Source organism: Gossypium hirsutum, chromosome A13 (assembly GCF_007990345.1).
Source record: "Gossypium hirsutum isolate 1008001.06 chromosome A13, Gossypium_hirsutum_v2.1, whole genome shotgun sequence".
NCBI classification, from domain to species: Eukaryota; Viridiplantae; Streptophyta; class Magnoliopsida; order Malvales; family Malvaceae; genus Gossypium; species Gossypium hirsutum.
This window is the reverse complement of record NC_053436.1, coordinates 11,428,776-11,440,944: the sequence shown is the minus strand read 5'-3', so window position 1 is coordinate 11,440,944 and position 12,169 is coordinate 11,428,776. Positions and strand designations below refer to the sequence as shown.

At 32.3% G+C, this 12,169-nt stretch overlaps 1 non-coding gene across 1 annotated transcript; it reads right to left on the bottom strand.

Moving 5' to 3' along the window:
- Nucleotides 1-10,894: 10,894 nt before the first annotated feature.
- On the bottom strand, nt 10,895-11,001 carry LOC121213210 (small nucleolar RNA R71). The gene has a single exon (XR_005908584.1). It is a non-coding gene; the product is annotated as a small nucleolar RNA R71 (small nucleolar RNA).
- Nucleotides 11,002-12,169: the final 1,168 nt, after the last annotated feature.

Here is a 12,169-nt window from a genome sequence, read left to right as displayed (position 1 = left end):
CATAGGAACTTGATATGAAGTTTTGTTAGGTGAGTGATGAATGGCCGAATGAATTATATACATTGTGAGGATGAAATTTGTATATAAATTGTGTATGTGTGATTTTATTAGTTAATGGCGTTTTGGCATTATATTTTGTTATGTGTGCATTCGGACTTTAGGGGGTAATAAGATGAAGTTAAAAGGGTTAAAGAAGTTTCTAAGGCTTGATAAGTTATTGTAGCCATTGCCGATTATATAATTGGTTAAAGGAAACTTCAAATCGTCCATGTATGAATATATGAGTTGATTATTAAATGAGTATTCAGCAACATTTATAATAATGAATATGAGAGTGTATATACATACATGTTGTGCATAACTTGAGTAATCGACTAAAATATATTTATATGTATGTTGATACCTTATGTATACGCCTTGTGTCAGTAAGACATTCGAATATAAATATGTGTTAAAGTTACATATACAATTGTTTAATGTGACTTATCAAGTACACAAATTTGAAAACGAACGATAATAAACTTAAGTGGTCAATTGATTCAAATGAATTGGTTTTAAAATGTATATGGATGCCGTATGACTATGTTTGATTGGGAAGTAAATTTGCTTGAATTATCTCAAGAGCTTAGAGGACCAAAGTTGGATAAAGGAAAGGAAAAAGTGATCGAATAGTCGCCGAAATCGTTCGACAACATCCGAGGTAAGTTTTAAGTGATTAAATGTTGAGTAAATTCAATTATAATAGGACATGATGAGTTGATTTAATAAGATATGATGTGGCCATGATATGTTCTAAGCTCAAATGGTAAGTTCTTAAGTGTTTGAGCTTGGGAATTTAAGGGTAATTTGAAATAGTCTGCTTAGGATAGCAGCAGTAACGTAACTTTAGAAAATCACCATAAATTTATGGTTTTGAATTAGAGGCTGGATGAGACATGAAATTAAAGCTTAATGAGTCTAGTTTCTTATAAAAGAAACCGTGTAAGCAAAGGAATTTCCGATAATGAGATACTTAAAGTTGTGTGAGACAGCGCAGAATGACACTGTAATCCTCTGTTCTGTTTTTAGGAAATCATTATAAATCGTACAAAAATGGTTATAAGGTAAAATTTATATGCTTAGACTCCTTAATGAGTCTAGTTTCAAATGAAATCAAATACAACACATTTTGAATTCTGTAAAATGAGAAATTTGATTCGTAGTGAAGAGTGGTCAGATTAGTCAAACAGTGAAACAGGGGAAACTTTAAGAAAAATCTGGTATTGATTGGCCAAACCTAAAATTCTGGAAATTTTATGGATGGAAGATATACGAGCCTATATTCAGTAAAAATTAACGGAAAGTGATTTGGAGTTTTGTAGCTCCAGTTATAAATAATTTAGTGACTATTGCTCAGGAAAAACAGCTTGTGCTGAATTTGAGATTGTGTTGTAAACCTTGATAAACTTGTTTTAGTTGCTCATAAGCTATTGATTAAACCCATAAGTGAATTCTAAATTGTGATATTGGAAAATGATAGATGTAGATTCAGCCAGGACAGTGTATATATATGTGATAAGGCCTAATGGCCGATGTGATGAATGTGAAAGTGTATATATATGTGATAAGGCCTAATGGCCGATGTGATGAATGTGAAAGTGTATATATGTGATAAGGCCTAATGGCCGATGTGATGAATGTGAAGGTGTATATATGTGATAAGGCCTAATGGCCGATGTGATTAATGTGAAGGTGTATATATATGTGATAAGGCCTAATGGCCGATGTGATGAATGTGAAAGTGTATATATATGTGATAAGGCCTAATGGCCGATGTGATGAATGTGAAAGTGTATATATGTGATAAGGCCTAATGGCCGATGTGATGAATGTGAAGGTGTATATATGTGATAAGGCCTAATGGCCGATGTGATGAATGTGAAGGTGTATATATATGTGATAAGGCCTAATGGCCGATGTGATGAATGTGAAAGTGTATATATATGTGATAAGGCTAATGGCCGATGTGATGAATGTGAAAGTGTATATATGTGATAAGGCCTAATGGCCGATGTGATGAATGTGAAAGTGTATATATGTGATAAGGCCTAATAGCCGATGTGATGAATGTGAAAGTGTATATATGTGATAAGGCCTAATGGCCGATGTGATGAATGTGAAGGTGTATATATGTGATAAGGCCTAATGGCCGATGTGATGAATGTGAAAGTGTATATATGTGATAAGGCCTAATGGCCGATGTGATGAATGTGAAAGTGTATATATGTGACAGGGCCGAGTGGCCAACGTGATGGATGTGAAAGTGTGTAAATGTGATAAGTCCCGAAGGGCATTTGTGTCAGTACTATATCCGGGTTAAAACCCCGCAGGCTTTATGCAAGAATATTATCACTGATTAATGTCCATAAGCTTCGTGCTCGTACTATATCCGAGCTCTAAAGACCCGATGACTACGTGTGGAGATTATGTCCGGGTAAGACCCAATGACTACGTGTGGAGATTATGTCCGGGTAAGACCCGATGACTACGTGTGGAGATTTTGTCCGGGTAAGACCCGATAACTTCGTGTGGAGATTTCGTCTGAGCTAAAGGTCTCACCGATAATCCGAGTAGAGGTTAAAGCTATAAGACTTCGTAATAAGAATTGCTTATAAATATATTCAATGCGAAAGGTTAAACAGGTATGTACTCAAATTTTATATGTGAGCTTGATTTGCACTAAATCATAAGGTAGTTATGTGATGCATACGAGAGCAATCTATGAGACTATTCCTATGATTATGTGACGTCGGATCAGTGTGAGAGGTTATGTGAAATCATACGATATATCTATGTCACATGAGCTCACTTTTATGTGAAAGTTTATCTGCCTATTGTATATGATGAGATGTGCATATTCCCTAAAGGGATGGTATGCCCGAAGGAAGAGTGAAATAAAAATACGAACAACTATGTTATAATTTGATTGTTATCTGTTGACACTGCTTAAAACTTACTAAGCATTGTAATGCTTACTCCGTTTACTCTGTTTCCTCTGTTTTATAGATCTCATTGCGAAGCTACAGGCTCGGGGATCGTCAGCAACTAGTCACACTATCACTATCCACTGCTTGTTACTGTTATGTTTAGAACTATTTTATAGCATGTATAGAATAGACTAGTGGCGGAAGAATATTTTTGGTTAATGTATATAAGCCATGCGAAAATGGCATCTTTTGAATGTTTACTTAGTGAAGTTTAAATTTTATCTCTGGCTGTGCTTAGTACTTATTTAAATGAATGATCTTTATTTCAAGAAAAAGTTTAAAATTTTACTGTTCTGACATGAGTTACAAGTCCGGTAATGCCCCTTACCTATTCCGGCGACGGTTACGGGATAGGGGTGTTACATATATAATTATGCGCGTATATGCAATAAAATATTTTCCTGGCAATATTTATGCACATATATTTTATAAATATGCATATAAAAAACTATTAACCAGAATCATTAATTTATGCATATATGGTATACCATAAAAGATTTATTTTCATATATTGAGATTAAAATCTGTACACAATTGTCAACAATTTTTTAATTTAATGACAAGAGTATTATATTGTAGGAGAAATTATTACATGAACCCTTCCTACTACCTCGTATATGGTACCACATCAACTACTTTTTCTAACTCAAATTAAAAAGGATTAAAACAATTTCCATGTCAAATTTAATTTGATTCATTTTTTTGACATAAACTTTTCCTTCCTTTCATCGTCTTTCATTGTTAAAAGAAAAAGATTTAGAGTTTTGTTGATTTTCCTAATTTTTTTCCTTTCTTCATCATCTCTTCACTATTAGAAAAAAAAGTATTTAGGGTTTTGGGCAATTCAAAATGAACAATGGAAGGATTATAGGCTGAGCAAAAAAACGGAGGGATTACATAATCAAGTTCGTTCCTATTTTTATTGATTAAAACCAATGGTTTTTAATCTTTTCATTCAACTATGAAATAGTTATTGAATTTAGTTCATAACAATTTTTTTATTTATTAGAAAAAAAAAGCAAAATTGAAGTAAAAAGTGAGAGTAACCTTTTTCAAATTTCTGTCAATATATATGTAGTAGGGAGTGACTAGCTTCTTGTTCTTTTTGTTTTTTAAGTTTTGGTTTATAACCTAATTGCAAATATGTTGCAAATTGCATCTTTACTGTGTCTTAAGTGCATAATAAAATTCTTGTTGGAGCCTTTATATGAATTCAATTTGTAGTGTAGTGTTAGTTGCTTTGGATTACTGGTAATTTCCTGTCATATTATTGATGTAATTCCTGTTTATGTAGATCTCTAGTGCTGCACTTATTTTCTTTAAAGTCTTTAAATCAGTTTGGGTATTCTTTTCGTAGTTCTATTATTGTTTTCTCACTTTTACATTTAAGCAAAGGATTTTGATATTTTACTTTTCTACTTTCAACTCTGCTAAACCAAAACATATTGTGTTTTGCCCATGGTTATTATGTTTTGGTTTATACCCAAATTGCAAATATGTTGCAAATTTTCTTTTATCTTTTTACTTGTAATTTGTTTTATTTAGGAATTGGGTTTTTGGATCATTTGATCGAAACTTTAGCTTTTGTTTGGTTGTTAGAAAGTAAAAGAACATAAAGAAAATGTAAGGTCTTTTTCAATTTTGAAGTGAACGAGAAATTTTTTATACTTTCGTGTCTTTTTTAAAAAATTTTTTTTTATAATTTTGCACAATATCTAGGTGGATGAGAAATTTTTTTATGAATCCTCCTTACCACATCATTCATGCTCACTATTGATTTGAGTAATTTTTTTTTTTAGATTCTGTAATTGTTCTATATTATATGATTAATTTGATGCAAATATGTTTCATGACATGGATGAAGAAAATTCTCAAAGTTTTACTTACATAGAAAGGATAAAAATTGATAATGGTAATTTGAAGGGACTTATGGTGAACAGTGAAGATGAAGCTTATAATTTGTATACAGATTATGACCATTGCATTGTTTTTAGTGTTCGAAAAGGAAAAAAATAGATATATTTTTGGCACAAAGATTATTCGCACTAAATACTTTTATTGTTCCAAACAAGGTTTCAAAGAATTTGAAGATGTTGTGGATATAAAAAAAATAACAAATTGGAAACAAGAATTGGATGTCTGACAATGATTCGCTTTACAGTACAAGATGACCAATGGAAAGTCACTTGTTTTATTTTTAAGCATAATCATGATTTAGCAACTCCTTCAAAAAGACATCTACTTAGGTCAGCTCGATCAATTCCGGTAGCTAAAGATGATTCATTAATTCAATGGTTAGTGCTGGTATGTGTCCTACAAATGTTTACTCCTACATGTCAAAGGAAGTTGGTAGAACTAGAAATGTTGGGTTTACAGAATGAGTTTGCTACAATTACATTAACAAATAGAAGATGATGATGATTGAAGCTGGAGATGGTCAAAGTTTACTTAACCATTTCAAGGTTAAAGTAAGTGAAGATCCAATATTTTTTTACACAATTCAAGTGGATCAAGAAAATCGAATGACAAGCTTTTTGGAGAGATTGTAGATCAAGAATTGATTATGATTGCTTCGGAGATGTTTTGGTTTTTGATACAACTTATTATACCAATAATAACCTAATGTGTGCTCCCTTTTTGGGTATTAATCATCATCGATAAACAATAAAGTTTGGGTGTGCATTTTTGTTAGATGGGCTGCTGTTTCCTTTGCATGATTGTTCAAGTCTTTTTTTCAATCTATGGGTAATTAGTTTCCAAAGACTATAATGACTGATCAAGATCATGCAATTAGAAAAGCAATAGGAGAATTTTTTCCTGATTCATGTCACAGATTAAGTTTATGGCACATTTCTAGGAATGCCCAATTCACATCTTGGTAATCTTAATGGAAATGTTAATTTTCATGCTTTGTTTCATAAGTGCATGCAAGGTTGTGAATCAAAAATAGAATTTGAGAAGACATGGTAAAAAATGATAAATGGTCATAAATCTTCAAGATCATTCATGGTTGAAAGGGTTGTACAAATGCTGTGAAAAATGGAGTACTGTTTTTAACATCGATATATTTTCTTCTCAAATTAAATCTGTACAAAGGGCTGAGGTTACAAATAATTTTTTGCATGGTATTTCTAAAGCCACTACTTCTCTTACCGATTTTTTTTTATGAATTCAAGAATTTAATAGGAAGATGGCGTTCTTCGAAGTTAAGAAAGATTTTCAGTGCAAAAATGGCTCAATCACATGTGCAATTAAAAATTGTGGCATTTTGACTAATGCATCAAAATTTTATACTCATGAAATATACAGGTGCTTTGAGAAAGAGTTTCTTGATGGTGTTCCATTAATATAGAGAGAAATTGAACAAAATGATACATCTTATACTTTTGAAGTAATGATGGATGAAAATAGTTCAAGAGTTCGAATGGTTTATTTTAAAAAAGCCACCATGGAGATTCATTATACATGCAAGAAGTATTATTTTTATGGCTATATGCCGTGTATGAATATGTAATGCGAATGTGCAAGTATACACGTCGAATAAAGTAATAAAGTGATAAGTGAGATCGTCTCTATAGGGATCAGAATAGGTAAAAATATGGTTTAGTTATTACTATAAACTATACTAATTAGGCTTATGGCAAAGTAAGCGGACTAATGGTTTGAAGTGAAGTATTAATGTATGAAATATAAAAATCAAATAATGAATAAAATGCTGTGGCAATTCTACGAGACAAAGTTGAGAGGATTGATGCTATTGAATGGGAAGGTTGGAATTACTTGGACTATATTTAATAACATAATAATGTAATGGAAAAATCTTGACCAAATTACTGTTCAGAGTATAAATACTGCATTCTGCTTCTTCCAAGAGCTAGAATTAAAGCTATCATTCTAAGTTTTTGTATGTCTACAAGTCTCAAGAACAATACTTAACAATATTCTTCCTTACTCTTTATAGATCACAACTCTATGTTTAGAGTGCTATGAGTATTCACTCGAGTACTTGCTGGAAACACGAAAATATACACACTTTTTCATGCCCTTTTTAACTCAAATTCATGTAGTTTCGGTAAAATTCATGTCGAAAAATATATAATTATTATAAAATAATTAAATTATACTTAAATTATTAACATGTATAATTTTACTTAATTTTATAATAAATTTTGATTAATTTTGATAGATTCGTACAAAGGGCGAAAAATGGCTCGGCAGACACTACTAGAAGCGCAAAAACGAGAAGCAGTTTTGAAGCATCAAGGCGAATTAATTTTTCAGCCTAAGATGGTCCAAATTATGTGTATCAATTCATAATATAATTAATTTTAATTTTAATCCAATTTAATTTGGGTTAAATAAATTATTGTTAATTAATTATGAAAAGGGGCCCAGTTAAGCTGAATCGAGAAAACCGATCCAACTGGGCATTGGGCAGCCCAAAACTGTTCCACATGCTGATCCAATCAGCTTGTTTATCTTATTATTTGGCTTGCAAAATGGCCCTTGAAGACTCCTTCAATTTGCATTCAAACCCCTCCACTATTCATTCCTTTCTAGATTTGCCCTTACCTAAAAATAACATGTTTGAAATCTTCAAACATGCCACACATGTGGCCGGCCATGGGGGGAGTCATTGGCTACTGATTTTAGCTATTTTTAGCAACCTTCTCAACCTATAAATACCCCCTTTGGCTTCTCACTTGAAACACTACTCAAGTCTTCTTATCTCTTCACTTCTCTTTCATTTTTTCTCTCTTCATTCCCTTCTATTGTTCTTCACTTTCTTCCCCTATTCCCTTGTTGATTTCACCTCTTGAAAAAGAGTCAATCAACCACCATTTGGAGTAGTATTCAAGTGTAATCTTTTATGTGCTTATGAGATTGAATTAATTGTTTGAATTAACATAGAGATATGTACAAGAGATTATTTTAATTTCATAAGTATGTATGTGCTAACACATTTGCTTATTAAAATTTGTTTAATCGGCTGAATTGACGTAGAGATATAGTCAAGAGATAAATAGATTTTGGTAGGCAAGTATGTCCATAAGTTAGCAAATTACTGAGTTGCCGTGAATTTATTCGTAACAACATAAACATAAGTTTAATAATTCTAAGTTAAGAAATGTAATTAATCTAGCACAATTATGTCATTTTGATTAAAATCATCTTTTGAAATCGTGTATTGGAACTTTTATTTTATTTTTATTTATTTTACTTAGGTAAAAATCTAAGTTTTTAATCACCTCCTCAAATCAAAGTATTTTTCTTTACCAAAGTGTTTTTAATTGCATTCATAAATAATTCTTTTCACAGTCCCTGTGGGTACGATAATTCGGCATTTACTTGTCACTTTATTACTTGTTATGATTGTGTCCACTTGCACATTTTCGTCGTTCCAAATTTTTGGCGCCATTTCCGGGAACTGTTTTAAAGGACATTATTTGCGAAGTTGTTAATTTTGCATTTTGTTTTATTTTTTGTTAAATTTTAATTCCATTTTTATTTTGTGTTTGTTTCAGGTGTTTATGAGTGTTGATAAAATTATTAACTTACTTCCTGTAAACCCTGAAATTGAAAGGACTTTCTGACAAAGGAGAAGACAAGTGAACCAAAAAAGAACTGATGATATGAATTTCGAAAATCCAAACCAAAATCTAGGAAGAACATTCGCTTATAATAGTCACAATCCGATCATTGTTGCCGGTGATAGAAACAGTGCCATTCAACTATATGCCATTCCTCTATTCAACGAGCTCAATCCGAGTATTAGGAGATGTAATGCGTAGGTTTGTGTAAGTGTACACAGTCGTTATCAAGTAATAACTAAGAACCGAGTTATCGTCTCTATAAGGATCGTATTTGTGTTAAATCACTTAATTGTGAAATTATATTAACATCTTGGTAAATAAAATCACAATATGATTGAGAAGTGATGATTAAAATTAAATATATTAAACTAAATGCAATACTCCCCAATGCAAATTATCCTAAATATGCAAACTATATGAATGAAATAGATTTTAGCGAAATTAAACACAATTTGCAACAATTATAACATAAATAAACTAGGATAATTACTTTAATTACACTCAATTTATTATCAACATGCTTAATAACATTCAGAAAAGCATTCCATGGCAACTCGATCTCTTATGAGTTTGGAAACCACATTAGGTCCTTTCGGAATCTTTTACTTAGTAAATATGCATTTTACTGATCCTTATTTACTAAGGGTTTCTTAGCATTCGTGCAAGGTAATAGGGGCGTGTTAGGTTTCAAACAGTTTAATCACACAAATCTAACAACTATGCAGATAACAGAGCTTGGTTAGAGTTGTTATGCAAACTGCAATTTAATTAGGTTAGGATCTAAATTGAGCATGCGCATTTCAATTATGTGTCCACTAGCCGTCATTTGTTTAGGATAGCCTCAGCTAATTCAAGTGCATTTCAATCACGTATGAATGAAATACAGACTTGATTTTAATTGAAAACATGATCGATTGAGGCACAAACATTATAAGCATGAATCAAATAAATATTATTTAATCAAAGCAATAATCCTAGCTTAAATAAAATTAAGCTAACATTTTTGTAACAAGAGCAAAGAACACATAGCAAACATTTTTAGATTAAATCAGAGAAAAGAAAGATTAAACCCAAATCAAGTGGTTGTCACCCAAAACTCTAACTGACGAGGCTCCTTTGCTTCTTCGCTTTGCTCCTTTGTTAGTGCCTCTCTAAGGTGGCCGATCAAGGGCTCTTTAAGAGGCTTAATTTCTAAAATCTCTATAAAGAGATGATGCTAGGCGTGGGGAATGAAAAATGCTAAAGAGAATTGAGAGAAAAGAGAGAATGATGAGGAATGATTAGGAATGGTGAAATGAAGTCTTATTTATAGGTGAAGAGAGGAGAGTAGTTTGCTAAAAATAGAGAGGTTTAGTCTCTTCAAGCTTCTTCAATGTGTGGCCGGCCATGATTAGTGGATTTTGATTTCAATTTTGCTTGATTTTTAAGTAATTTAAATGCCATAACAACTCAGGACTGAGACTCGGTCAAATGTAAATCTTCGGGCAAATCTCTAATTTCTTAAACATTATATGGAACTTGTGTAATTAAACCAAAAAGTGGTTTATGTGGACAACCATGTGTAGCCGAAAATTGGGTTGACTTGGTCTTCAGTTTGGATGGTTTTTGTAATCCAACAGAGCTATCAGACCTGTCCAAAATAAATCAATAAATTAAAGAACCAAATAATAAAATAAATAATTAGTTAAAACCCAAATTATTAATGAAATAGTTTAAAATGAATTATTAAATATAAATTTATATTTTATTATTTAATTTAATCATGCATGGCCCATTTTATGTCTTAAAAATATAATATGGTCAAATAAATATAAAATAAGCCAATTTATGCATGAAAACTATATAATTTCATATTTTCACACATTTCATTAATTTATTAAATAATTACTTAGTTTTAACAATGAATTTAATTAAAAAGGTGATAAATTACATAGGAAAAATCTTATATATTTTTGAGTTTACAAGAGTCCCGAAATTAATGCACAACAATTCAAGTTAAAGCCGGTCATGTTCTAAATGTTGCAAAATATGGGTCAATTTAGTGGGATTCCTACTGAAGATCCACATCTTCATCTCCGGCTATTCATGGAAGTGAGTGACTCATTTAAACTAGTCAGGGTGATTGAGGACGCCTTAAGACTGAGATTATTTTCATACTCCTTAAGAAATAGAGCATTAGCGTGGTTGAACTCCCTACCATTTGGTTCCATAACTGCATGGAAAGAGTTGGTTGAACGTTTCTTAATGAAATATTTCCCTCCATCTTTAACCACCAAGGTCCGAAATGAAATCACTTCATTTCAACAACTTGATGAAGAATCTTTATATGAGGCATGAGAGCAGTTCAAGGAGTTATTACAAAAGTGCCCTTATCACGACATACCTTGCTGCGTTCAAATAGAGACTTTCTATATTGGTTTCAATATTCATACTAGAATGATGGTGGATGTTTTGAAAAATAGAGCCCTTTTTTCTAAGTCTTATAATGATGTTTACGTGATTATTGAAAGAATTGCCAGCAATAACTATCAGTGGCCAACCAACCGAACAGCCTCAGAAAGACGAGTAGCAGGAGTACATGAAGTGAACACAGTTGCTTCTTTAGTAGCCCAGGTATCCTCTATGTCTTCTATGCTTAAGAACATAATTGTTAATGGTTTCAATGGTAATTTGTTAGGTCAGCAGTCGAACCAGTTTGAGAATATTTCTTGTGAATACTGTTGAGATGGCCATTTCTTTGAAAATTTCCCATCAAATCAAGAGTCAAATTTGTAACACCCCCTAACACCAAACTGTCTCCAGAATAGGGTTACGAGGCATTACCGGACTTATATACTGGCATTTATACAAAACTGAGTCATAAATTTGCATTCCAAATCGAAACTTCTCAAATTACACGATAAAGTCCCTAATATGGATCTACGGGGCCTAATACATGCTTTAGAAGTAATTCGGGATTAAACCGGCAACTTTAGAAAATTTACCTTGAAAATAGGGGCACACGCCCGTGTGGCCTGGGACATGGCTGTGTGGCCAGCCTGTGGGGTTCCCATGGCCGTGGGGCCAAGCCGTGGACAGATCTGACTTGCACACACGACTGTGAGGACAGCCCGTGTGACATAAACAGAGAGCCATACGGCCTGAGCACACGCCCAAGTGACTTGGCCGTGTGAAAACATGATTTTTGACCATTTTAAAGCTATTTTCACATGCTAAACACATCTAATTCATGCCCAAACATTTACTAATAGTTCTTAAATCAAATATCATTCATTATGCCATTCAAACTTAGCAAATATTCATTCATTCACTTCAATACCTTTTAAGGATTATGTACCACAATTCATATCAAAATTATACTACATTATCATACTAGTCAAACTCATGTAAGTTTAACTTCCAAAATATGCATATTTCATACTATATTTCAACATCTTTCATGCTCATTCTTATCATTTACAAAATAAAATCTTATCTGCCTAGGTACATGCCATTTTACCAAAAGAAAGGTACTTCACCACTTTGAGTTTGGGATTGGCTTGGATGTTG